Raw genomic sequence first — 24,532 nt, 5'->3', positions numbered from 1 at the left:
CATAAGTGAGGCGGTACCTTCCTATGTGACCACAAAAGCGCCTCCCTGTCCCAAGCTCTACTGGATGAATGGCTACAGCAACTCTTATGAAGGAGATTAAGTGTGATTATGTGCAGCAATCATCAGTTTTTCCAGAAGCATCTTTAGTCATAGCTCCTGTCATGCTACAGAGGCTACGAAAGGGATCTCGGGCCATTTGTAAAGGAAACATCTAACAGGTGGTTAGACAGGTGGTGTCCCGAGGAAAGGAGTGCCTTCTTTTGTGTTCGGGATTTCGGTGAGGCCTGCAAGTATTCTTCCTCCTTTCCAAGCCTCTGGCTGATGGAGAATGTGAACAAGTGCCAACGGCCAGAGGAGGCCAGCATTGCTTAAGGCAGAGTGGAAGTCTCTTATCTCTGACATATCAGGTCCTCTGGAACGGAGCCCATGCTCTAGAGAGACCCAGTATGCAGCTTCCTGTTTCCTCCTTGAGCCCAGAGCCTTGTATTTGCTTGCTGGAAGAGGGGGATCTAAAGAGGGTACTGTCTGTGTGCCCACAGGCCCGCCTCAGTCAGAGTAGCTGGTGAGACAGGCTGAAGAAGAAGAAATGGAAGGTTCCATTTTCTCAGGGAAGCCATGTCTAGAGGGTCCCATCTTAGGTGAGATGTGAAGATGGAGAGCTCTTTCCTGATATGCCACCTAAGTTGACAAGGGCAGAAGGTACCTGGGTGGATTCTGGCGCATGAGGCACCACATTGATTAAGAAAGATATCACCCTACGGTGCCCTAGACCCTAACCAAAAGTTAGCATTTATTGAGTGTCTACTATGTGCCAATCATTCTGCAAAGCCACCATCCAGGCCCAGACCGCTCAACTTACACTGACTTTATGTGTGTGCAGGTGCTACCTGCTATAACCCACAACTGCAATCTTAGTGACTTAACACAGTGAAGGTTCATTTTCATTCATGCAAAGGCCCCACCTAGGTGTTCAGGTTGAACAAATCCCTTGGCAGAGCCTCTCAAAGTGGCAACACAGGGATCTAGTCTTTCTCCTGGCGATATGTTCTCAGAGTCCACTCCATTCAGACGGGAAGCAGGGGATCGCCCGCAGAAGGGTTTTGTGCCTGAGCCTAGGAGTGGCACGCAGCCCTTCCACGCATAGCTCATGGCGAACAGTCCCATGGATGTGCCCGATGACAAGGAAGTCTGGCAAATGTAGCTCAACTCTGTGCCCAGGGGGACAGGGAACATGGTTTGGAGAATAACCAGCTAGTTTCTGCCATGGTGACAGAGAAAAGGTCTAATTTTTTAAGCCACTGCTATTTCGAGCTTCTGGACCCAATTGCAGTTACATCAGTTTCACTACTGAACAGCTCTTACGGACTGGGGTAATGAAATTGCCAAGTAATCTACACATGAGAACGAATGATACACCGGCAAAATACCTGATATAAGACGCAGCACACTACACGTTTATGCGCCTATGTGTGCCTCTCAGCAGAAAGATCCTCGTTCAAGAGAACACATATCACATTTTTAATGTGGCTACTTCCAAGAAGGGGCGTGGTCAGAGCTGAGCCAGGGCTTTGATTTTTAACTTCTATGCTTCTATGCTTTTTCTTTACAAAGGACTGTATTTGCATCTCTAACAAATAAATCAGAAATAAAAAGAGCTTACAAAAGCCTTGGCTGGATTTCTCTAACTCACATGCAGCCCAGGGAATGCCTAGACCATAGGACAATAAGAATGGCAGTGAGAGGGCCTCCCCGGTGGCGCAGCGGTTGAGCGCTGGGTTGCGAAGCTGCCCGCAGCCTCTGCAGTGCCGGTTCGATCCCCGGCTGCTCCCCGGCCCCCGGAGGAGGGTCCCGCATGGCGCGCAGACCTCTCCTGCCGCCCGCTGCTCCCCTCAGCAGTGTACTTCGGTCCTTCTGCCTGCTCTGCTCCCCGCTCTGGCTCTGGTGAATTCTCTCACCCTCCCGCGCTTCTGACTGTACCCAGTGCATGTATAAACAAACAAACAAACAAACAAATAAATAAATAAATACATACCTCTTAAAAAAAAAAAAAAAAAGAATGGCAGCGAGGCTGAGTGATTCCGAGATGCTACCGAGCACGCGGAATGGACCTGATGTGAACGAGCGTTTCTCCGCGCCTAGCGAAGACAGTGAAAGGGGGAAGTGGGTAAAGCACAAGGTCCAGGACCTAAGCCAGACGTGAAGGGCGAGCTTTGCTTTGGGGGCCTGCTTGCTTTAGAATAACAAGAAGGACTGGGCCCTCTCGGGGAGGTGCGGAATCCCACTTCCCAAGAGCTGGCATGAGGAAGGGCTTTTACTGTGCAAGTCCTCGGGTTGGGGAGAATTTCGTTGCCCCGACTCGGACGGGCATGGTTATTCCAGGGACATTTACTTAAACGCTCTTTATGTTTCCTGTTGATCCGGGAGTGTTTGGCTTTGCTCGCACCGTGACGAGATGCGCGTGGGCGGCGGCGCGTGTGTAGCGGGAGTGAGAGGGGCCAGCGGCCAACTCTTGCACCCAGGTGGGTGTCTGGGGCTGAGGCTGCATCACGCCGTCACCCCGCCAGGCCAGGTGAAGGCACAGATTTCCACCTCTCATCACACCTTGCTCTGCATTTTGTGTTTACTCCCACCGCCCCCCTTAACTTCTTTTCAGCTTTCTTAGGAGAAATATTTTGCTAACCAGGGAGAGTGTGAATAAACGTGCAGACATCCTGTCCTTATTATACTGCACGCAATGCTGTATGGTATTTTCTCAGCTGATAAATGTGTTAAATTTACTTGTAAATTAAGGATATTCATATTACAGATGTGCGTGTCATAAAGGGGATAAATTCTATGCTTAATTCCATGAAGTCTTAGAGGACACTCATGCTGAGCCTTCCTTCTTCGTTTTTTTTTTTTTAATAGAGGCATGTTTTATTTATTTATTTGTTTGTTTTTTGTTTATACAAGCACTGGGTATAGTCAGAAGCGCGGGAGGATGAGAGAATTCACCAGAGCCAGAGCGGGGAGCAGAGCAGGCAGAAGGACCAAGGTACACTGCTGAGGGGAGCAGCGGGCGGCAGGAGAGGTCTGCACGCCATGTGAGACCCTCGCCGGCAGCCGGGGATCGAACCGGCGCTGCAGAGGCTGCGGGCAGCTTTGCAGCCCAGCGCTCAACCGCTGCGCCACTGGGGAGGCCCATTCTTCGTTTTTCTTAAAGCACTTTCAACTGCTAGATTCAGAGCTTACAGTGTCTAAGGGCACTGCAGGGCAACAACAGAATAGGATCGACAAACAAACTGGTGTGGGCCCATCCGCCGCCTCCTGCTCCATTTATTTCCTTCTTCAAACATCTTCAGACCCCTTCCCTGGCCCGCGAGGTAGGGGTAGAGAGCCGGGAGGCAATCTTAGGGAGGAGAAGGCACAGGAGTTTCAGATTCCTCACTAACCCCAGTTCACGTCAGGGCGTCCTATATCTGGGTACAATTTAGAAGGAAAGTTCAGAATTCAATCGCGTTCATTTTATAGGCTCTCCATTTTCATCCTTACCTCTGATCTGCTTAAGCAGTACACCCCTCCAGCAATTTATTGCCTTTTAAAGCCATGAATTCAGAGAATTGACAGTAAATCTGGACAAGCTCTAATATGCCTTGTGCCAACTGTAATTTAGCCGGTCCTTTGAGAGCTCAAGTTTTTTATTACCATAAATATTCGTCTGCTTCCAGGCGTCTCCCTGCTGACAACATTGTCCAATTTTGAATCCCGACATCTTCATTCCAAAAGCCTGAAAATGAAACTGCAAAGGTCAGGTTTCATTGCAATTGCAGGCGATGGTGAAGCAAAGAGGACGGTCTTCGGCTGGAGCAGCTTGCTTTGGCGAGCACGGGGCTTGGGCAAAATGTCACCGTGCAATTCAGGGGAGTGATGGCACCTGGCACTCGGCGCATCTGGAAATATTTGGTCCTATTTCACAGTCTGGCTTTGTCACCACACGAGGAGAGTAAGATGTGAAGGAAGCCTGAGCTTGCCTGCGTGAAAACCGCACACTTGCTACTTCCAGAACACCCTTTCCTCCTGCCTCCTGCTTTATATAACCGATGGCTCCCAACTTGCAGCTGTGACCTCAGGCAACACAAATTTATGTGGCTAACCTCTCAGTACCTCGTATTTATCTGCAAAACTGGGATAATGATGACTTCTACCTCCAAGAGCCGCTGGCGAGATGATATGCCTGAGCGCATGCCACCAGCTTAGAAGGGTATCTGGCACGCGGCGTGGTCTCAGCTGTGGTGAGCTGTTAGTAAAACCGCGATCACCAGCGCTAAGGCCGTCCGAGCAAGGCGCTTTCTGTGATTCCCTTGCATCTTCTTGTTTCATTCTCACCGCAGCCCTGTGAGGTGGCAGTGCCATCATTTTATGCTACAGTGGAGGAAACTGCAGTTAGAACGGGAACTTGGTCAAGGTCGCGGAGCAAGTCAGGGATGCACCCGGAATGTGCACGCAAGCATCACCCCAGAGCCCGTGCTCTGAGCCAAGCCATGGAGCAGGTGCCGTCACCCCCACTGCTTCACAGCACACTGGCCCCACTTCCAGCTTCCAGGACCCGCACTCAAGGGCTCTCTTGCCTCTGAATCGTACTTTAGCACTCAGGTGGAACACGCAGGGGGGAGGGAACCGCCCTCTCCAGAGCAGCCCTCGAGTAACGGCTGCTATGGGTTCATGGCTAAATATCACAGCCCCGGCCCCGGGTAGGGTCGCTCCAAGGCATGTATGACTCAGCACCAGCTGCTCACATGGTAACCGGCGCTGCATTTCATCAGCTGCCTCCTGCTCCCCGCCTCACCCGCCACTCTCCTATTACTGCCCCTTCATCTCCCAGAGGATGGACGCTTGAAACTTGCCTGGGGAAGTCAGTCTCTTTCAACACTAGGATTCCATGATCCTAAACGCAGCAGAAGTGGAGAAGAGCAGGGGAGTGGCTGGAGGCAGAGCAGGGAGCAGGTGTACCCCCAAGCAGCGCACACTAGGAGCACAGGCAAGGGTTCTTAACCTCAGCTCGACTGACACTGAGGCTGGATGACTTTTTGTTTTGAGGGACAGTCCTGTGCACTTGAGGAAGCTGACAAGTATTCCTAAACTCTACCCAGTAGAAGTCAAAGAAGACAGTAGCAACCCTCCCCCATCATCAGTTGTGACAGCCCAAAATGTCTTCAGATATTGCAAAGTGTCCCCTTGGGAAGGACAGGGCACAATCATTCCCAGGTGAGAAGCACAGAGTTAGAGATGAGACTGGTCTTTTGTGTTTGATTGACATACTGACTCGGCAGGTGCTAATTCATTCATGAGGATTATAATGATATTAACATTACTGAATTCCCACATGTGAGGCAGTCCACCTGCTACTCTACACGGTGTGTCTCATTTGGCCCTTATGGTGGTTCACTACCTCCATGTCACACATTAGGAAAATGAAGCTCCTGGAGAATAAATAATTTTCCCAGTATCATGAAGGAAGTAAGATATGGACCCAGGGTTCAAATCCAGCCCTGTCAGGCTGCATAGCCATGTCCCGTCAAGTAAGAGTCATTCATTTATTCACTAATGCATCAATGAATGCCATGTTTACTGAGCATCTGCGGGATGTCTGGCATTGCATTTGGTGCTGGGCATATAAAAAAAGAAAGGACCCATATCTTGCCAGGAGAAGCAGACTTTCTAGTGCAGCACTATCAAAGAGAACTTTCTGTGATGATGAGAATGGTTCACACCTTGATGTACAACATGGTAGCCACTAATGATATGCTACTGTTGGAATATTCGTGGAGCTGCCAGGAAGTTAGCCACTGTGACTGAAGCAGAGTAAGAGAGGGGAAGGTGGTAGGAAATAAGGTGAGAGGGTTAACCAGACAACAGAGTGTATAGGACTCTAGATTTTATTCTAATGTGATGGGAGTCCCTTGGAAGGTTCCAACAGACAAATACTAGGAATTGCTTAAGGTGATAAAAGATGATTAGAAAAAAGCAAGGAGGCAACACAAGCAAAAAGGAACAAGAGGGGCAATATTACCCTGAAAAGCTTCTGTACAGCAAATGAAACCATCCACAAAACGAAAAGGCAACCTACAGAATGGGAGATCTTATATCTGATAAGGGGTTCATATCCACAATATAGAAAGAACTCAGACAACTCAATAGCAAAAAACCAAACAATCCAATTAAAAAGTGGGTAGAAGCCTTGAACAGATGTTTTTCCAAAGAAGACATTCAGATGGACAATAGGCACATGAAAAGGTACTCAGCATCACTAATCCTCACGAGGGAAAGGTAGAAGAAAACCACAAGGAGAGATCACCTTGCGACTGTCAGAATGAGTGTTATCAAAGAAACAAAAGACAACAAGTGTTGATGAGGTGGTAGAGAAAAGGGCACCTTGTACACCGGTGGTGGGAATACAAGGGGGTGCAGCCACTGTGGAAAACAGTATGGAGGTCCCTTAAAAAAATTAAAAATAGAACTACATGATCCAGCAAATTCACTTTGTGTATTTATCCAAAGGAAGCAACAACACTAATCCAAAAAAGATAGCAGTACCCTCATGTTCACTGCAGTACTAGTCATCACAGCCAGCAAGATACAGAAACAAAGTGTTCGTCCAGGAATAAATGGATAAAGACAACGTATATGCGTGATATGGAATATTAGTCACCCATAAAAAGGAAGGAAATCTTGCCATCCGTGACAACATGGATGGACTCTGAGGGCACTATGCTAAGGGAAATAAATCAGACAGAGGAAAATAGTGGATGATCTTACTCATACGGAAACTACCTGGACATATCTCCCCACCCTTACCCCTTGGATTAGAACAAACAGACTTCATTTTGTAAACAGAACTTGGTTATGACTTCTGGGCCTGGAATTTTTTGGGGGATTCATGGAAACATGAGTTCTGCTGTTTTCAGAACACTATTCCATTTCTGTTTGACTCAGACAATTAGCAAGAGGACCTTAGCTGCTTATCAGATCAGAGTTTCACTTAAGTTTCCGTGACTAGAAATTAGAGAGCGGTTTCCAAGGTAACGGAAACCAAGGCCTTTTGTTGTCCTGTGTATCAGGAGTTAAAGATGGGATTCTACCTGTCTTAGTTTTTGCTAAGGCCTCAAAGGCTGTTAATAAAAATTTGTTGAGTACCCTCACATTCCAGCCTTCCAACATGAGGTGCTGGGTACACACCCCCATCACAGAATTTCGGACCTTTCCTACCACATCAACTTAAATAAAGGAGAGGACTGCTGCTCGAGAGGCCAGGACTAGGGGAGGGGGTGTTTCTTTGGACTCTGCTTTGGTCACCATGACCTCTTTCCTCACCCCTGAGTGGAGGAGGAGGTGGCTGCTGCATGGTGACTGAGGGGGCTTCATGGGCACCCCCCTCAGAAAGAGCTTGCTATATGTGTCCTCTGTGAACACGCAGAGACTGGCACCATGCCCGTGACACAGACGAGGATAAAGAGCAGGATGACTTCAAAGCACCAACACCTGCGTGGCCCAAGCCACGGGAACTGCTTTTTCACAGTTCTAGAGGCTACGGGCGAGAAATCAAGATGTCTGCAGCATCATGCCACATCTGAAGACTCAGGGGCGGCTCCTCCTTAGCCTTTTCCAGTTTCTGGTAGCCCCGCAACCCTTAGATTGGGGCAGTGCCACACTCACCTCCATCTCTGTATTTCTTGAGCACCTGTCCTCACACTGTCTAGTGGGATACGAGACGTGCTGGGTGACAGACACTGTATGCCGGGATCACCTCCTCTGCCACCGCCCTATTTCCACATAAGGCCATGCTCTGAGGTCCTGGGGTGAGTCAGGGCCTCAGCGTCTGCTTTTGGGAAACATGGCTCTTGGCAGCAGAGGGACAAGGGGCACTTGAGCCAACTATTTCCAGCAAAGGAAAGCAAACTACACGAGTGGCCCCTGGAAACCTGACCTGGGCCAGCCTGGAACTGTCTTAAAAAGACCTCCGATGTGGTACATATGTACAATGGAATATTATTCAGCAATCAAAAAAGATAAACACATGCAGCAACATGGATGGAGCTGGAAGAGATCATGCTCAGCGAAGTAAGTCAGAAAGAAAAAGAAAAATACCAGATGGTCTCACTCATAGCAGGAATTTAGAAAACCTAGATAAGGGACCAGGAAAAAGACTAATTAATACAAAGTAAAAATCAAAATCAACAAGCAACTATAAACCAGAGACACACTACAGGGGGGGCAGCGGGGAGAGGAAGGATTAGGGTCAAAATAAGGGGGGGGGCAATTGTATGGGGAATATAACCAAAATGAAACTGCATACATTGTGCAAAAATGAAAAATGATGTAAGAATTATATAAAATAAAATATTAAAAAAAAGACCTCTGTTCACCTGCGGACCACTGCAAACACAGGGCTGAGGACTAGCGCCGCAGGCCACCAGCCAGAGGCGGGCCTTATCAAGGTGGGGGCAGGCAACATAGATTCCCAGTGGGGAAATTCCAAGGGTCCCCTCAAAACACAATGATTCAAGGCAGTATTTCTAAATAGGGCCACCGTGCGGTTCTTACGGCACAACTTCCTCATCTTTAAACTTGGCGTTTTACCCTAGGACCACCTTTACCTGCTCTTCCCTGCCCCAACCCCCTGCCCTGGCAGCCACCAACCTGTTCCGTTTCCACAGGTCTTTTTCCCTTCAGATTCCACATCCAGGAGAGATCAAGCAGTGTCTTCTTCCTCGGTCTGACTTCGCTCACTTAGCATAATGCCGTCGGGGGCCGTCCAGGTGGTCACCAGTGGCATAAAGTTCCCACCAAGCTCCCAGAGGAGGCCTGTCCTCTTCATGTGGAGACCACATTAGGTCACGAAGACCCGAGCTACCTGTGAGATACGGCGCGCGTGCACCTTTTTTGTGAGGCGGGGAATCGGAGTTGCCGCCAGCCGCGAGCAGTCTGTGATTTGAAAGACATCAGGAAGCTCCGCCTTCAAGAACATGAAGGCACAATCGCGGAGTGAAGGTGTCGGAATTTCTGAGACCCGACCAAGAGAGTTCGGAGAGAGGCTGCAAGAGATCCCCACAGGGCGGCGGCGGGGCTCTCTCGGTGGTGGGCGGTCAGAAGGCTGTCTCTGCAGCACGCTCTCTCAAGGGTGGGGACACGGGTCGGGGAGAGGTTTCATTTTTGAGGCTGGTAGGAAGCTTGGTGTGCCAGGCGTGCTCCTGGACCCTCCGGGATCTCTGGTTCCTCTGCTGCTCCCCATCATTTCCCAGAGAGCAGCATAAGGAGCCGGAACTCAAAAGGCAAAACCCTTTAGGACACAACACCCACCGGTGGTGGCCTTAAAATGCAGGTTTTCAGGCCTCGATCCCTTGGATGAGCCAGAAAAGGTGGGGGCCAACGTAGGAATCTTCCCATTTAAAAGGTACCTCAAAGGCTACTGGTGGGGCCCTCCTGAACCACGTTGTCAGAAATTCTGATCTGTTCTTTTCCCAGTGTTGTGCTTGCTTGAAGAAAACAAATTAAATCTCTAGGTGCATCAAAAATCTAATTTCTCAGCTCCCCACGGTTATGAAAGCAGGTATCTCTCTTTTCTTATTACATTCCAGCTACGGTCATTTCCTCCTAAGATTCCAGCTCCCCTGTGCCCTGAGGTTAAGTGAGAGCATTTCTCCTTACTTTCCTTCATATTGCTGGAGAGAGTTACTGTATTGGGTTTCGCAACCTCTTCACCATACCCCGGAGGGGTGGGGGGGGCACCATCTCAGCGGGGGCCTAGGGCTCTCTCTTTGCAGTGATCTGTAGAGTCAGTCGAGCTCATAAAGCTTCTCGAGCTATTTGTACCTATTTGGACTGAGGCATGGCATAAAGAGATGATGCAAACAGAATGGCATCTACTTTGCAGGCAGGTGGTAAGAAATTTCCTCTCCTCTCCCCAGTTTCTGCCCCAGCCCTGGGAAGAATTTGAGTGCAATCTGCTGGGAAGCCTTTGCAGAGAAAGGCTGAGCTGTTCAGAGTCAAATTGACAACATAAACTGGTAATGCCTGCAGGCTGCAGCAAGCATGACGGATGAGATGGCTCAAGATGTTGGATGCTATGCTTTGAGTAGAAAAATCTGTCCACTGAGGGCATAATATTACCGTTTACTGAACATCTACTATAGGTCAGGTACCAAACCAGTGTCTGCTTGTAAACCTTTTCTTATCCATTCTCATCACAACGCTGACAGGCATTTTGATTTCCTACAAAAAGGGAAACCGAGGCTCAGAAAATGTTGTGAATTTGCTCCCTATAACACAGTTACCAAGTAGAAAAGCTGGGATTCATATCGCGTTTCTTAGCCACAACTATTGTCTTGCCACTAGGCAGCTCTGCATCCTGTCAAGTCTGGGAGGGAATGGAAAGGAAGGAAAGAGGACGAGAGAGAAGATATAACCCCTGAGTTGCAAACAACACAAATCCCTTCCTGGCAGGTCTTTATGTCAAGTTCAGGACATATTCTTCTGTTACACTAATCCTACTTCTTTCAGGTTGTGTTTGCAAGTGTTTTCCTTTCTGTTGACGCAAAAACATAGTTCTTGAAACAAGCAGATGGGGATAAAATTGTGAAAATAATAACCCAATATACTTTTGATTTCCTTGTAAGTGTTCTTCCCTTTCCACTACCTTGTGAGTCACAGGCCACTGGTCAGGGAAAGAGTGGGAGGAATCAATGATGAGACACAAAGAAGAAGGAAAGGGAGCAGAGATGCTTCTACTCCACTGAGACAGGAAGTAGGAGCCAAGGAAACAGAAAGAGGCTTAAGAGATCAGCTGCCTGTGTCCTTACTTCTTCCCATGCTAATGGCTGACTCTTAACAGGTGAAGATACGTAAGTTAAAAATTCCCTGTAGCTTCATGGGTGATGCCAAAGGGAGGGCAACTCATGTGCTACTTCCTATTAGGACTCTAGGAGGAAAGCTGACAAGATACTCCCACAGGCACATGATACTCATATTCCAGAAGATAACCTAGGTTTTATTGAGTTCATCTTGTTGAAATCGGCCAGAGAGTTCTGATATAACTGCTTTAGATAGCTTTTAATTTAGTTTTGTTAGAGTTTGCTTCACCAATTGTATTTCAGAAACACATACATGGTCTCTTTTGTAACTGTCTTTACTCTAGTAGTATAATAAAGTGAGTCAAATTTCCTGAGAGGCCAGAAAAATCTGACATCTCCTATGGATACTGAAATGTCATTCCTTATATGGCAAGAGTAGAATTGGCTCTTCATTGCCTGGCAATTCTTCTGTCCCTGATGATATAGCATCTGATGTGAGACATACCATTAACACTTTGTGTTCACGGTAATGACGCCCAAACATAGGGCAGAGAGAGGTGGCAGTGTCCTGTGTGGATTAAACGCTTTAAAAAGAAAATTCATCCTCTGCACATGGACTGACTTGCTTTAAGGAAGATTGCAATTGTTGGACATATTGAAAAAGACAATGACTTGAGAATGTCTAGCACTGCCTGGTGTTCACGATGATGATTCCTTGATGGCATCACTATGTCTTGGCTATTCAGCTTTGGATGCTTGGTGAATTGATTGCAAGGATAGTTCAATCTGCTCCTGGCTTCTAGCATATATGGCCTATAGTTGTGTTCTCCCATATTGCCTCTGGGCTTAGCCTTGTGACTTGCTTTGGTCGATAGAATATTAGCATATGTGACACCAGCAGGTACTTGAAAAGTGCTTGTATATTCAGGCTTGTCCTCTTGGTGTTCCTGGGATCTTGACATTAAGCCAGGTTAGCCTGCTGGAGGATGAGAGACCACTTGGAGAACTGACAGTCAGACTCCAGTCAGCCTGGGAACTGATTATTAGCTACATGTGTGAGTCCCGACCAAGGTTGACCAAGGCAGCTCAAATCACTAGAACCAGCCAGGTTAGCCCAAAGTAAGTTGAGGACTGAAAAAAATCATGAGCTCGGGCCTCCCCTGGTGGCATAGCGGTTGAGCGCTGGGCTGCGAAGCTGCTCGCAGCCTCTGCAGTGCTGGTTCGATCCCCGCCACCGGTGAGGGTCCCACATGGCACGCAGACCTCTCCTGCTGCCTGCTGCTCCCCTCAGCAGTGTACTTCTTTGTCAGTCTGCCTGTTCTGTTCCCCGCTCTGGCTCTGGTGAATTCTCTCACCCTCCCACGCTTCTGACTGTATCCAGTGCTTGTATGAATAAATAAATCTTTAAAAAAATCATGAGCTCAATTACAAATAGTTGTGACTTTAGGCCATGACATACTTGGGTAGTTTGTTATACAACCATATGACCAATGCAGAGATCAAGAGCAGCATTGCTTGGCCTTTAGGGATGACCTCATAGAGAACAGAATAATAAAAGGAGCAAAACTGATAGACCAACAGGGTTATTATCAGTGAATTTTCTCCTTTAGGAGAATTTTCATGGGAACCCAAAGTATACGCAAAAGGCTACCTAGGTAGCAAAAATACCAGCCCAAGTCTGGCAACTGGTTAAAATCAGTGGTAGTTTGCTGCATCCATGTTCACTCTCATACTACTGTCAATCTAGAAAGGAGGGGGTGCAGAGAGAACACTACCATGTCCATGTGCAGGTGTGGTTGGAGGCTGGAGAGGCAGATTTACATGTACACATTCTTCGAGTTTGGCCTTCCCACCCCTAGAATCTATGAGAACTATATCAAATATGCTCTGAAGTCACACCCAGGTTACTTTGCTTACACATGGAAATCAGTACATCTTACAACAAATCTGCTTTTACATTTTATGTCTAAGGTTTTAAATCATATATATTCTTATGCTATGTGAGGAATGGCTTGGGTTGAGAGGGATAGTTCATGGAGACAAGTCAAGAGGTCAAGTAGTGACCAGGGAAGCAAAGGAATGATTAAAAGTAAGCTATTGGTTGTGAAGATGGAAAGAAGTAGATGGACTCAAAAGTTTGGAGCCAGGGCAGTGAGGACTGGCTGAAGGTAGGGGAAAGGCAGGAGTCAAGGGTGATGCCTGCTGATTTCCAGATGAAGCAGTCTGGTGGTGCCATTTGCCATGAGGTAAGTATCCTTATCTTTGCTTTTGTTCTATGGGAAAAAAGAACAGGGGCTCAGAGTGTTATTTCATTAGGATGACTTGGGCACAGTTCTGGCCCAGTAAGCCTTTTGTAAATGTCAGGTTTTATTTTCATTGCCCAGTCACACAGCTATTCTGACTCCAAAGTCTACACTCTAAGCCAGTGCTTCTCAAATTTTAATGTGCTTACACATCACCTGGATAGCTGGTTAAAATGCAGATTCTGATTCAGCAGCTTTGGAGTGAGACTTTATTCTTTATTTTTCATAAGCATCAGGTGATGCTGATACTGCTATCCTAGAAACCATTCTCTGAGTAACAAAGAACTGGAAAACTTACACGAACATGGAACTGTGGGATATTCTTGCTATTACATTTAGTAATAGTCATGAAGTCACTTTGGCAGCCATAAGACCTGAGCAGTATGCATTATACAGCATGCTCTACACTTAGAGAGTGTGGGGAAAGCGTCACTGATAGCTATCTGAGTTTGTCTTGGGGCTTCAGCTTTACACTGTTGATGCAAGCAGCTGGGATGGATCCTGGACAGAAGGCCAAGTACGAAGCTCTGACATGGTAAGAGAATGGGACACGTGGAACAGTATTGAGTAATTTGTCTTAATTTTCTGTATTCAAAGTCCTGGTTTTTAAGTTTTTGTTTTGTGAAATTAAAATATTCAGACAAGAATGAACCTAATCTGCTCTAGGAAGAAGGCCTTGAATAGATTGTTTTGGGTGGGGGAAAGCAAGGTGTAGTAGAACTTTTCTGGGCATGCCAGCGGAGACCTAGGACAGCCTGGCATAGAGTGCCCTTGAAATGTAAGTGATCGAAGCACATTTGACATTTTTTAATACATAAAGACTCATCCCTCTTTAAGAAGTTATCTCCAGTAGTTGACAGAACATAAAGAGCTAAAGAAGCTATCGCAGGCTGTCAGAGACTATTCAACTACATTAGTACAGAATCGGTTCCCTTGCTCAACAATTTAACCCAGGATGCTGTTGACAGATTTCTTAAGCTGCTCCATCAAGCTGTATGCAACCTGACAGCATTTTTAAGTACTAAGCCCACATTTTTGTCAAAGAAAAACATTTTAAGCTGATTTCTCTGGGGGGGGGTGTCAAGGTGTGAAATGGCTTTCATGTGCTGTCAGAATAATCATGGTGCGTTAGCATCAGAAGTGATTTTGATCACCGAACTTCAGGGCTGGAAAGTGTTGAATCCATAGAAGTCACAGAATCTCAGAGCTGCTAGGAACTGAGCATGACCGCCCATGATGCAACGGGAAAGTGTGAGACTCGGAGGGGAATGACTTGTAGTAAGTCATATAACGAGTGAATCACCAGCCTTAACACAGTTCTTGGTGCTGCTGATTGTGCAAAATCATCATACTAGAATTTGAAGGGCCCACATCTCCCATGGAGAAATTTCTTTTTTCCCCTCAAATCTTATTGATTTGCCAGCGGTTCACACAGTATATAATTTGGGGGCGGGGTACAACTCACACCTCATTTGTGCGCATGCTTCTTTCTCCACCACCACTCCCTTGCCAGCGACCTCTCCCCTCCTGTCCCTACCTCCTTTCTCCCGTGCCCTCTGGTAAGCCAGTATCTTTTTCACAGAGCCTAAGAATTATTTTTGTTGTGTTTTGCCAGTTTGTTTTCTTTGGTTATTTATGTTCTGCAAATGAGTGCGAGCATCAGTATCTGTCTTTCACGTCTTGACTTATTTCACTTGGCAGAAGCAACTCGAGATGCAGCCACTTTGTCCCAAAAGGCATTATTTCATCTTTTTAATAGCTGAGTAGTACTCCACTGGGTAGAGAGCCCACCATTTCTTTGTTCAGTCATCTGTCCATGGGCACATAGGCGGGGCATGACTGGGTTGTTGTAAATAATGCCGCCGTGAACACAGGAGAGTGGGGATGTTTTCATATTAGTGTTTTCATTCTTTGGGTAACTACCCAGCGGGGGGACTGCTTGCTCATACAGGAATTCTACTTTGAGTTTTTTGAGGACTGTCCATACTGTTTTCCACAGAGGCTGCACCAAGTTACATTCCCAACGACACTAGATGAGGGTTCCTGGGAGTTATTTATTGAAGCACTTGGGGAACTGAGAAAACATGGGACCCCCCCCACATGCAGACAGAAGGTTTTGACTATCTTCTGCCCTGATAAACGAGATTTAAATGCATGCCATGTTATACGAATAGGAGAGTCTTGGCATCACCTCCGCCTTCTCAGGAGAATTTGAAGCAGATGAAGACATTTCTCCTCTCTGGAGAAAGATAAATACTGGATGACGGTTTCACTTGTGTGTGGTCAGACAAAGACAAACTTTAAATGAAACTCTTAAAAGCTGACCATGGATCTGAGGCGTCCAGGAGGGAAGGAGGAGGCGGGGGAGGGTGAAAAAGGTGGGGGGAGGGGAGGAAGTGGCGGAGGACTCTGGGTGCTCTGGTGGCGGCAGAGCTGCGGTGCCCACACCCGCGGGGAGCAGTCCTACGGCGTCACAAAACTAACAGTCACAAAAAGGATGTAGCCAGCGGTACTGCACGGGAAAAAGAGAAAGAACCCCCTTCTCCTTTCTGGAGGACAACATGAAGTGAAGGTGCTCACGGGAAGGGGGAGAGAACGGTTGTGCGTGATGAGGCTCCTGCCCAGGCGTTCTAGAGGGAGGACCAGGACATGTTTCATACACTAATTGCACAGCAAAAATGACGGCGTTTTGATGCCTTTGCTTTCCTCCAGCTTGAGTTCCGTCCCCTCCCTGACTTCTACAGGGAAGGCCCTACAGAGACACGTCAGCCCTTTTTACACGACCGCAGGAAAGAAGGGCACTGGCTCGCCCGCGGGTGACGACAGCCAGGCCTGCTCCTGCAGGATCGCCGCGCGGCGCCCCGCAGCATGGCATTCGAGCCCATGAACGCTCTGGCGCCTGCCCAGCCCGCGCCCACCCACTGCTCAGCCCCGGGAGCCGGATTCCCTTGCAACACGCGTCTTCCTTTTCCTTAACTCTGCGTCCTTGCACTTGCCCTGCAATCTGCCTGGAACACGCAGGCGCCCCTCCCTTCTCTCCTGTGAACATTTCCTCATCCAATTAGACCAGGTCAGTGTCTCTTCCTCTGCGGGGTCCCTGGTCAGAGGCGGTGACTGCCTTTGAGCTATTTATAGCTCTCCGCTCTGACCCTAACTGCGGGCTCCTATAATGACTCATTTACATGGGCGTCTCCCGCAGTGACAGGCAGGCCTGGTCTGCTTATTTGAGTCACCTGGGGGGTTTCAGAAAAACTCCCTCTATCCTGGCCTCACCCCCAGAGATTCTAATTCAGGTCTAGGCTAGGGTGAGGGCACTGGTATTTATCCTGCAGCTCCCCCAAGTGATTCCAGTGGGTAGCCAGCCCCGAGACACGCGGTGGCCGGAGGGCCAGCTCTTTGCACAGACTGTGCTTATTTGCATCTTCATTCGCCCCCTCACAAAGTGCCCAGCACAGTGCCTGGCCATGAGACTTGACTTCCCCCAGAAAGTGACGCCAGCCCAAACAGGTACCTCTCAACATGTAATTACTCATTTTGCAGAATGATCCACTGTCTCAAAATGGATTCAACTGCGGAGGTGGGGGGTGGGGTGCTGGTGGTGGTGAAAGTACATAAGCATCACTAAGGGAAACATGTGACCAATGTTTGTGTTGTCAATTCATATCAAGCTACGAGGAAGCTGCCGAGAGAAATATTTGTTGGCCACTAAGGAGGGCAGTGGTAGGAGGAGGTGGGATTAAGGTTTATAGCCGGGGGTGAGGTCCTGGTAGGCAATGCAGCGCTCGGGCAAGTCAGTGCAGAGTAACGTGAATATTAATGTCTGCGCAGTGACACCGGCTGCCTCCACCCCCCGGCTCTGTCCCTTACTACTTCTATGATCTTGTCTCTGGGCAACTAGAAGGCCCACCTACTCTAGTAAGCATGCCCCCTGTCCACACCCCTCCTGCCCTCAGCTCTGCTGGCCTGCAGGAACTACAGGAAGTTGCAGGATGCTAGCAACTTCAGGGCCGGACCAAACAGCCATTCCCAAGACAGCGATGGGGTGGCGTGTGCAAAGGTGCCTAGTACGAAAAGAAATCCTCTGTGCACAACCCCTGGGGCTCCATCCTAAGTCTGACATGTGTAGCGCTTCCCATCAAAGACCCTGAATCCTCTGGCTCTGCAAGCAGGTGTCTTTTGAGCAAGGGCTCAGCCACAGCCATTCCTTGATCAACAAATTTCCTGAGGCCAACTGGGTTTCAGCTGCATCTTCTCCGTGTGAGTGATTTGGAGTAGGAACAGAACGGGGCTGGGTGTAGCCCCAATGGTCGGTAACAGTCTTGTTCCAGTTGCTTCCCCTGCCTGTCCTCATTTTCCCATCTGCAAAACTGGATGCTGATGCTAATCTTGGTAACTGGCTCTCTAGGATTATCCACGATGATTCCGTAAGTTAAATTAGAAGAGACATCTAGAACAAGGGGAGTGCAGTCAGCTCCCAACGGATGCTAGTTACTGCCACTGCGGCTACTACCACTATTGGGGACTCGGCTGCTACCACTATTGGGGACCGCCACTGCTATCACTATTGCTAAGGAGACGCAGGCTGCTGGAGCAGGGAGCTAATGGGGAGAATTCAACTACCTCGCACAGCAGCAGATAAATGCAGTCTTACCATCGTCTTCGGCCCTCTGTCCAGCATCCGTGATCTAAAGTGTTGCTGCCTTTTATCTCTAAAGAAGAAAAGTGTTGAGGACATGCGCTGGGGCACCTCGTCCATTTGACGAAAGAATGACCGATGATGACACTCAGCTTTTCAAAGAGAAGCCCCCAGTGCATGTTTAAGCACAACGGGCCTGGGGCCTTTGGCCCAGTGCACACACCTTTGTTTCCCTACTGTCCTCCTGGGAGCAACTTCAGGTCAGTATCCGCAGATATATTCCTCCCCCTGCCTCACTGTTTTCCTCAGGAAACTCGGAGAGCACGGCACGTATTTCTGTTGAAGTATTTTCTTTCGGAAATGGTATTGAGTCACAGCTACTCTATCGTAATGGTACCTTTTCTGGACTCCTTATGTGAAGTTGCAGGACAATTAAGCCTTTGGCCACCTCCTGTTCTATGTATGTGGACAAGAGCCATCAACTACATGCCAGGCAGAAATCTCTATCCCTCCGGTTCAATTTCCACATAAAAGCCAAACATAAAAAACAAGCAAATTCTGAGCAAATTCATTAGGAAAACAAAAACATCTTACACATATAATATTCTGGTCTCACAGTACCTCAGACTGTGACTGTGTTTGGAGATAGGGATTCACAAAGAAGTGGTAAAGTTCAAACGAGGCTGTGAGTGTGACCCTCAATCAACCGGACTGGCGTCTTTAGAAGAGGAGGAGGTTACAAACATGGAGACAGGGCCTCCCCGGTGGTGCAGGGGTTGAGCGCTGGGTTGTGAAGCTGCCCACAGCCTCTGCAGCGCCGGTTTGATCCCCGGCCAGCGGGTGAGGGTCCCGCATGGCGCGCAGACCTCTCCTGCCGCCTGCTGCTCCCCTCAGCAGTGTCCTTCGGTCCTTCTGCCTGCTCTGCTCCCCGCTCTGGCTCTGGTGAATTCTCTCACCCTCCCGCGCTTCTGACTGTACCCAGTGCTTGTATAAACAAATAAATAAATCTTAAAAAAAAAAAAAGAAAAAGAAACTCGGAGACAAGGGGGAGCACATCCACAGAGGGATGACTATGTGAGGAGGGGCCAGAGGGCAGCCATCTGTCGGCCAACGAATGAGACCTCAGAAGGAACCACTTCTGCTGGCACCCTCACCTACTTTTCCAGCCTCCAGGTCTGTGAGGAAAATATGTTTCTGTCATTTCAGCCATCAGTCTGGAATTTTGTCATGACAACCCTAGCCAACGAATTCTCTCAGTGCTGACCCAAGGTACAGTCCTCCTCTGGGCCCCTCTGGATGGATTTGATCTGTGATGTACATGATGGAGCTGATTCTTTCGTCAGATCCAAGAGACCCAGCCCTGGGTGTGCAAAGCATCATTTAGACCAACGGGTCACATCGCACGGTCACAAGCAGAGCAGTCGAAGCCTCCACAGAAGCTGAGCTCTCTTCGACCCATCCCCCTTGTCCTGGTCTCCCAAGCAGGGCAGAGTCTTTGCCATAACTGTTAAATCAGAATTGAGAGCTTATTTTTTTTATTGTTTTAACTTTCTCTAAAATCTACTCAGAGAGACCTAGAGCTGTAATTACTGTTGCTTAATTGCTTTATCTTGCTTAAGAAGTCAGATTTTAGCAATGCTGGGAAGTAAATCATTTTTGTGGCCACAATATGCTGACTAACATAACATAATCTCAAATTAATTTATTCAAAAGAGTACATTCTCACCCCAAGCATATTCAGCAAGCTTGCAGTTTTCCTGTGCCCAATGTAAGATAATCAGAGCATCCATTATGACTTTTCCCATAATTCCTAAACTACATATGCAACATATTCTTGAGAAAGACACCCCATATATTTGCTAATGCCTGTTTTCCTTCCCTCAGCTTCCATGGAGAAATTATTTAAAAGAGTCATTATTATAATAACATGTAGAATGATTTCTGACAAGTGCCGAGCATTTTCACGCTTGGGGTACTGTACCACACATTTGATCTTGTATTACATTTGGAAGAACAGCACAGAGCAAACTTTGAGCCAGTGAACGATGTCCCCTCCCCTCCAGCTCTCTGCTGATGGGATCTCAGGAACCACGGATTGCAACTCCCAGTATTCCATGAATGTGACTTCCTGAACGGGGGGCCACTGGGAACTAGGTGGGTTAAGCAGTCATACTTGGTATATAACTGAATACACGCAGGCTCTTGCTAGCATGCACTTTGGGCTCTAGCTTACACCCTGTACTGTTGGAGGGGACCTGAAAGAAACATGTGGAGAGACAGGTGTAAACACTTGAAGAGGTACTTGGAAGACACACATGGTTGACACTCATGGGGCAGCTGCTCCTGGTCCTGAGCAGAGACAATGGCAGCTGTTGCAATATGTGGCACATTTTGAATTTTGACTCCCCACTTCTGCCCCAGCTCTCCAGGACCTGCCTAACCTCTCCTTCTGTGGTTTTGTGACACATGGGCCCTTAGACTCATAGCAAGATTCGGGCCTCAATGTCCCTGCTTTAGGCTGAGCCTATTTGGCTGGGCATTGGCCCATGTGGGGATGGGTAATTTTCAGAGTTTTGTTAGGAACAGCCTTTCTCCTCTCGCTATGCACATACACTAGTTCTGAGCATGCTACGAGCATGCTTCCTTTGTCTTTGTGTATGTAGATGGTCAGATCCCTTTCAGAGCAAGCACTCCTGAGCAGTTTGGGGTCTCTGGGTGCATCTAGGTCACACACTACCATTACCTCATTCATTCATTTTTAAAATAATTTTATGAATTAGTTGCTATTAATAGTGCCATTTTGCAGATGAGGAAATACAAATATTGTAAAACAATGCAATCAAAGACCAAGCTTACATAGTATTTTATCATGCCATCAGTCTTGAATACATTATATTTTTAATAACAAACAATGCTTTAAAATAACTGCACGCCTCTGGGGAACTGTGGCACACTAATGGGAAAACAGTCTTTGGAAGTAGACAAGATTGATTTTAAATAGCTCTGCTCTTGAACTGGTAACTATGAACTGGGAAGAATAACTGAACTTTGCTGAGCATCAGCTGATTCAAGTATCAATGGGGTTCCCATTACACCCCTCGTGGTATGCTAATGTGGATGTGTGCTTTCATTTTTCTTGGGTAGATACTTAGCAGTGGGACTGCTGGGGAGCATGATACATTTACATTTGACTTTTTAAAAAAATTATATTCTCATTTTTTAAAAAGATTTATTTATTTATTTATACTAGCACTGGGTACAGTCAGAAGTGCAGGAGGGTGAGAGGATTCACCAGAGCCAGAGCGGGTAACAGAATAGGCAGACCAAAGAAATACACTGCTGAGGGGAGCAGCGGGCGTGGCAGGAGAGGTCTGTGAGCCATGTGGGACCCTCGCTGGTGGCCGGGGATCGAACCAGCGCTGCAGAGGCTGCGGACAGCTTTGCAGCCCAGCACTCAACCGCTGCACCACCGGGGAGGCCCACATTTGGCTTTTTAAAGGTACTACTCAAACCATTTTCCTAAATGGCTGTATCATTCGACATTCCTATTAGCATCATGGCAGAGTCCTGTTTCTTCACACTTGCTATTATCTGTTGTATTGACTTTGTGTGTTGTAGCAGGTGAAGTGGTATCTCACTGTGGTTTCAACATGCACTTCCCTAATGACTAATGACCGCGAGCATGTTTTCCTGTGTTTAGTCTCCACTCGTATATCTTTGGCAAAATGTCCATCTAAATCTTTTGCCCATCTTTTATTTGGGCTGTTTGTCTTATTATTGAGTTGTAACTGTTCTTTGTCTATTCTGAGTAAAAGTATATCAGAATTCTTTTCATCAATTCTGAAGCTTCTCATGTTGAGCGCACCATACTATACAGGATACCTAGTAAATATCTGACAGGAACGAGTCTGATACTGCCACTCATTTCAATTTAGTTGAACGGATTTTTCATTGAGTAACAGCTATATGCGATGTATGTGCTAGGCACTGGGCCTTCAGTAGGGAACATAACAGATAAAACCTCAGAGAAGCAAGGAGTCATTGTTAACTGCCATATGGCTTTCAGGTGGAAAAGCCTCGAATTTGGGCCAGCAGTGTCCTCTGAGGCCAGGCTCTCCTGCTCCTGTACTATACAGTCTGGGCACAGGTATAGTCAAATGTGTTGAATGTTTGCTCAAGAATCTGATTCCCAATGCAATGCAAATCTTTTTGATCACCATTTGGTACAGAATCTCCCGAATCCCAGGAGCTACCTGTATTTAAAAGTGGAAACTGGCATGGAGCAATCTGCTATTTATTTGGATTAATCCGATAGACTAGATTATTCCTAGACATGCATGTGGCTGTAACCCTCCATTTTCCTTCAAAGGCTTAACCTCCCCCAGAAACTTACTAGCCTCTCAGCTCCCTCTTTTTCTGACCCAACACTCTCCTTTTTTCTTTTTTCTTACCATTGACCTAAGAACCTCCTACTCACAATTTCTGGGGACCAGTCTCACCAGATTTATAGGCAGGGAATTTTATTCCACGCCTTTCAGAGGCAGGCCACTGAAAAATCAAAGCAGTCAGTTCTCTGCCTGTATGTCCAGGGAGTTTTCTCTTGTGATGGCAGAGAAGTCACAGGGTCTCCCCACCGGAGCTTCTATCAGCAGCAGGCTCTGCAGCACCGCTGGTCCCAGTGGTTCCTGCTCCTCTGCATCTCAGCAGCTTCTAGAAGCTGCTTCCTGGTGGGAGCAGCTTCCAAATGGCAGCTCCTAGTGGCTTGTGCTGTCCACCCTCTGGAGTCCCCTCCTCCAGACCAGTTCTGGCAGCTCTACGTATCTCCACACAAAGTTCCCCGTGGAGCCTGTGATCTTTCAAAAATGTGCTTTACAGGCATTGGACTAGAGCTGGCTGACTCAGCCCAGGCGGCCACATGGAGCTGATCCCTCAGGCAGCGCTGGGGGCCCTTGCTGCTTTTTTCTGCTCAAGGCCTCCTGGGAGAGTAGAGGCCCAGCATGGAGGCCACATCCTTGTGGCGTCGAGGGCACAGGGTCTGGCATCAGGCAGATCTGAAATCCAAGGCAGGCTCTGCCATTTCCAATGGCATGGTCCTGGGCAAGCAATTTAATCTTGGTGGTCCTCAGCTTCCTTATCTGACAAAAAGGTGTGTGTGTGGGGGCATGGAGGGGAGCTTTCCTATCTCACTGGGTTACTTTGAGGATTAAGTGAAAGGCACTTAGTGTCTACCACATTACAGGAAGGGACGCACTGAGTCCTAGCCACTATGGTATGTTTAGATGCTGGATAAGTATTACTCAAATAACTAAACTACGGAAGGGACTTGCAAGCAGCACTGGACTCTTCACATTGGGTTCAAGGGCATCCTGGAGGAGTGGCAAGAGGAACAGCTGCTTGCCCTTTCCGGAACACCGCCATGTCTTCACTCTCGTCTTTCCATCTGGGACTGGAGTCTTCCTGCTCCTTCCCGGAGGAGCAGCTCGGCTCTCAGAGAAGCTCCAATGTCCTGTCAGGTTGGGAATATGCCCACGGCTCCCACCTAGGTGTGTTTCGGCGCTGTTCATCCTCTGTTGCATTATAGCCGTTGTTTGTCTGTCTTCTTTGCCAGACTTAGCATGCTTCAGAGACAGATTTTGCCTTCATTATCTAAACGTTTCATTTCGACATGTACTCGATATAAAAAGTGATTGATGAGCTATTCTACATTCTTTTTAAATGTGCATCATGTCTTCAAAATCCTGTGTGTGCTTTACATTTACAGCACATCTCAATTGGGATTAGGCACGCTTCGAGTACTTCCTAACTACAGAAGAGCAAGCAGATACTGGCTTGACTAGAGCAGTTCTAAGTGCTCCAGCTTCTGTATTCTCATAGCACTTATGCAGATCTCAGTCATGGCAGTTAAAACAGATCAGATGACAAATGCTGTTCACGTGTCTGTTTCCTATGAGCATTTAGTCTTATTTGTCCTTGCACCCCTAGTCCCTGATATAGTATTTACCATATAGTAAGTTCTCAATAAATAATTATCTGGAACAGTGAAGTTATCATTTAATGAACAACTGCTAAGTGCCTGGATTTTATATATGATATTCCGCATAATCATTACAAAATTGATCGGTCAGTAGCCACCTCCAATTTACAGATAATACATTCGGCATCAGAAAGCTGATGTGGCTTCCTTGTAAGTTATAGTTATAAGAGGCAGAACTGGGGTGGAAACCCTCTGGCCCTAAAATTGAAACATGACTCATCAATGCATGTGTGGTCTGGTCCAGCTTCGTTTCTAATTGTAGGACCTTCTGTATAACATTGAACCGCTGGACCCACAGGGCCCGATTTGTAAAATAAAGGAATTGCAATAGCTAACGTCTAGTCTCTCTTAATCTAGGGAGCTGCAATTGTAACTTATAATATGTAATGGAGTCAAGTTAGATGTCAAGTCCATTCTCCACATCTAGGTTGTTTTCCATATCTAGGTTACCTCCAAAGAATGACTATATATATTCACCTGATTGTATTGTTAAGAAATAGGAATAAAAATTAAATTTTTGTGAATGGAATTCTTTTTCTTTTCTCTCCTGCATGAAAAAGTAAAGGTTGGCATTCATACTTGATCCTAGTTCTTTAAATACTGGCTTCCCCATTTAAGTAATTGAAGACCTTTAATGAACTTTGTGGCACTATGCTTAAACAGGAAAGCATTTGTATTCCTCTGGATATTCCCTCCCTGATTCTCACAATAATCCCTTCACTAGGTAACATTT

This window comes from Talpa occidentalis, unplaced genomic scaffold (genome assembly GCF_014898055.3).
Source record: "Talpa occidentalis isolate TD23 unplaced genomic scaffold, MPIMG_talOcc4v2.1 talOcc4.15, whole genome shotgun sequence".
Lineage (NCBI taxonomy): Eukaryota > Metazoa > Chordata > Mammalia > Eulipotyphla > Talpidae > Talpa > Talpa occidentalis.
This window is presented reverse-complemented; position numbering follows the sequence as displayed.